This window comes from Mastomys coucha, chromosome X, assembly GCF_008632895.1.
Source record: "Mastomys coucha isolate ucsf_1 chromosome X, UCSF_Mcou_1, whole genome shotgun sequence".
Lineage (NCBI taxonomy): Eukaryota > Metazoa > Chordata > Mammalia > Rodentia > Muridae > Mastomys > Mastomys coucha.
In genome coordinates this window covers 52,472,944-52,477,397 of record NC_045030.1, presented here as the reverse complement: position 1 = coordinate 52,477,397, position 4,454 = coordinate 52,472,944, and the positions used below count along the sequence as shown (strand labels likewise).

The 4,454-nt window shown below is 41.3% G+C and overlaps 1 protein-coding gene across 3 annotated transcripts in view; it reads right to left on the bottom strand.

The window, feature by feature from the left end:
• Positions 1-4,454, bottom strand: part of Slc25a14 (solute carrier family 25 member 14) — a 36,069-nt gene that overhangs the window by 10,971 nt on the left and 20,644 nt on the right. The gene's annotated exons all lie outside the window — the stretch shown is intronic.

Here is a 4,454-nt window from a genome sequence, read left to right as displayed (position 1 = left end):
AATTAAGGCATTAGAAAAATGACCATCAAAACCACAATGACAGTCAGGCAGTGGTGGCGCATGCCTCTTATCCCCCGCCTAAGGAGGCAGAGCAGGCTTTGTCTGAGTCTGAGACCAGCCTGGTCTACAGAGTGAGTTCCAGGACAGCCAGGGCTTCACAGAAAACCCTGTCTGGAAATCAAACAAATATACATTTACCTACTTGGATGACTCTAGCCATTTTTTTTTAAATAAAATAGTAAGTGTTGGTAAAGATGTGGGGAAGCTGGAACCCTTACCAGCTGTTTGTAAATATAGAAAATGGAGCACCAGCATGATAAATAATTTGGCATCTCCTTAAAATATTAAACATAAAATTACCATATAATCTAGCAATTCCATAAGTAGATATGTATACCAAAAAGAACTAAAGCACATTTTCATGCAAAAATATACACACCAATGTTCATAGCAATACCTAGCATATCATGGAAAAGCACAAAATAATCCAAATGCTCTTTAATTAATGAGTATATAAATGAAAAATACAGCATATGCCCAAAATGTAATTGTCATCTAGCCATAAAAAGAAATGACATACTGGGGCTTGGGGTTTAGCTTAGTGCCAGAGTATTTGCTTAGAAACAGAGGGGAGTAGGGCGAGGGAGGGAAGGCCTGCATATCTATGTCCTAACAGCTGACTTAATACAATTCCACTTGAATGAAATATATAAAGTGGGCAAAGCTATATGAACAAAAAGAATGGCAGTTTTACAGTGTTCTGGGGATGAGCCATGATGGAAATGACTAGTAACTGGTAGGGAGTCTCTTTTTGCTAATTAAAATGTTCTCAACTTAGACAGTAGCAATGCTGGCATAAAGCATGAAACCACCTGATAAAACTGTGTGTTCTAAAGTTGAAAAGTTTTACAATATGTGAATCTTCCCAATAAAGCTGCTAGAAAAAAAAAATCAGAATGCAAAAAGCACTGAAGAGGGCAGAGGGCAGAGGGCAACAGTAAGGTGGCAGGTTAGAAGTTTCCTTCCCTGTGCATCTCTACATAAATCAGGACAACAACAGGGAGTCTGTATTAAAAGGACAGAAAAGAATGAGCAATCAAGAGGAGAAAAGTCAGCTAAAAAAAACCCCACAGATACAGAAAGGTGAGGCAGAGAAACCTATGGACCAGTCGGCAGCTCTAGCCATAAGCAGGAGAGTCTAAGCAGCCAGAGTAGCAACTAAGTGCCACACTAAGTCACAATGTAAGGGGTACAGACACCTAGGATACTTAGGGTTACAGGCCTGGATTGGAGATGGACATCAGAAAAAGTCACATAGAGAAGGCAAGTTGGACACAGACCTACTGAATGCTAAGTTTGAAGGAAGTTTGAGGTGCAGGGGATGAGGTAGTCTACCCCATCCTCCATAGTGAGTCTTGCAACCTGTGTTACATTGGAGGCTGAGAACTCTAAGCTCTTGCTTAGACCAGAGTTCAGTTCCTAGCACCCACGCTGGGTAGATAACTCCCCGTAACTCCAACTCCAGAGGGATTCCATGCTTCACCTGTAACCTCCAAAGGCACATGCCAGTACAGAAACACCTACAAGGAACCATAGTGAAAAACGGTTTTAAAATACATAATCAATAAAGCTCAACAGAATAAATCTTGATAGAATAGGTAAATAAGAATTGGGAGGGAAGAACCAAACATTACCAACTCTTTATTGAGGAATATTTTAAAATTTGATTTATCTTTATTTTATGTGCATTGATATTTTGCCTGCATGTGTGGCTATGTAAAGATGTTAGATCTTCTGGAACTGGAGTTACAGACAGTAGTGAGCCAACATGTGGGTGGGAATTGAACCCAGGCCCTCTGGAATAACAGCCAGTGCTCTTGACCACTGAACCATCTCTCCAGGCCACATTAACGCTAAATGAGCCAATTACTAAGATAAGGAAGGAACACAAGGCTATACACCCTTTTCAATAATAACCTTAACGTAATGTAATGGTATTGTGTCTCTAATAAAAAGCCACAAACTTGCTATATGGAATTAAAAGAACACAGTCAACATCTAAGTGTTATCTATAAAATGATTTGCTTCATTAGCAAATACATACTGAGTCTAAAATGGAAAGTAGCGGAAAATTATATTCAAATCAAAGAGATTCTGAAAGCAAACAAAATTAGCTACACCCATAGGTGACAATGCTGACCTAAAAACGAAATTCCTAAGAAAAGCTAAAGAAGGTCCCTACACAGGGTTACAGCTCCGCAGTACACTGCTTGTCTGGCATACACAAGGCCCAGAGCTCAATCTCTAGCACAGCAAGTAAAATAGAGAGTAATAAATAGAATAATCAACCAAGAAAATATAACAACTGTAGATACACAAACACCAAATATTGGGACATACAATTTCATAAAACAAACCTAAGCAACATAAAGCAACAAGTGGGTACAGATGCAATCATAGTGAGAGACTTCAGAAACTCCCTACCACCAACAAATCTCATCTAGGCAAAAAGTTAAAAAACTTCAGTTAAACCACAATACAGGTAAAATTGACAAAACAGAATCTATAGAATATTCTACCCAACAGTTGGATAATACAAATTCTTCTCAATAGCCCATAGAACTTTCTACAAAATAGGTCATATAAAAAGTTTTAAGAGTCAGGCGGTGGTGGCGCACGCCTTTAATCCCAGCACTTGGGAGGCAGAGGCAGGCGGATTTCTGAGTTCGAGGCCAGCTTGGTCTACAGAGTGAGTTCTAGGACAGCCAGGGCTATACAGAGAAACCCTGTCTCAAAACAACAACAACAACAACAAAAAAGGTTTAAGGGGGCCAGGTATGGTGATACCACCTTCAAATCACAGAACTTGTGAGGCAGAGGCAGGCAGAGCTTTAAGTCCAAGACCAATCTGGTCTTGGAAGCAAGTGCACACCAGCCAGGGCTAATAGTTAGACCCTGTATCAGTTCTTTAAAAAAGCCTATGGGGCTGAAGACAAGGCCCAGCAGTACAGAAAGAATACTGCCTGCTCTTTCATAGTTCAGTTCCAGTCACCTACATGGCAACTCACAAGTACCTGTAACTCCAGTTCTAAGGATGCCACACCCTTGTGTCTGGCATCTGCAGGCATCAGGCACTCATATGGTACATAGACATACATGCAGGCAAAAAATCCATACAAGTAAATAGTGTATCTTTTTAAAAAAAATTAAGTGGGGGAGGTGAGCTCAAGAGTTATCTCAGTGGCTAAAAAGTTCAATTCCCAGGACCCACATCAGGCAGGTCACAACTGCCTATAACTCTAGCTCCAGGTCACCCAATGCCGCTGGCTTCCAAGAGCACCTGCGAACACATACAGAAAGACATCATTAAAAATAAGAACAGTAAGACCCAGCACTCAGGTGGCAGAGGCAAGCAGATCTATGTGAGTTCGAGGCCAGCCTGGTCTGTGGATCTAGTTCCAGGACAGCCAGGATTACACAGAGAAATCCTGCCAAAAAAGGAGGAGGAGGAGGAGGAGGAGGAAGACTAGGAAGATGAAGAAGAAAAAGAGGATGATGACGATGATGATTAAAGAACATTTTCAAAAAGTCTTAAGGGGCTAGAGAAATGGCTCAATCAGTAAAGTGCTAAATTTGCTTGAATTCAACTCAGAACCCACATAATAAAAAGTGGGTTATGGTGATGCATACTTGGAATCTCAGTATTGAGGAGGCAGAAAGGGATCCCTCTGGTGAGCCACCTTATCTCAAGACAACAAAGTAGACAACTCTTGAGGAATGACACCCAGGGTGATTCTCTGTCACCCACCCACACAAATGGACCACACACACGCACGCACGCATGCACGCACGCATGCACACACGCACGCACGCACAAAGCAGAAAGAGGATAATCTATGAAGATGAAAGGAATGGGAGAACAAGTGCATGCAATACAGGATAGATATCAAAGTATGTTATATACATATATGAGACTATCAGCATGAAACACATTTTTATAATATACACTGATAAAAAAGGTTTTTTTTAAAAAAAAAAAACATGATAGGCCTGGTAATATATAGTCTTGTAATTAGTCTCAGCTGCTCACGATGCCAAGGCAGAAGAATCCTAAATTCGGGGCCAGTGCTGACTACAAAGTGAGTTCATGGCTAGCATGACGGAGACCCTAATCTAAACACAGAGTAGAAAGAGGGCTGCTGATACAGTTCAGTGCTTGCACAGGACCCATGAGGCCCTGAGTTCAATCTGCAGTACTAGGGGAAGAGTCTCCTTAAACAAGATGAGACACTTAGTACACACTCATTATAAGGACAAAAGAAACGAAAACATTGGCAGCTAGGCATGGTAGTGCACACCTTTAATCCCAGCGCTTGGGCGGCAGAAGCAGGTAGATCTCAGAGTTTAAGTCTACATAGCCAGTTCCAGGCCAGCCAGAGATAACACAGTGAGAT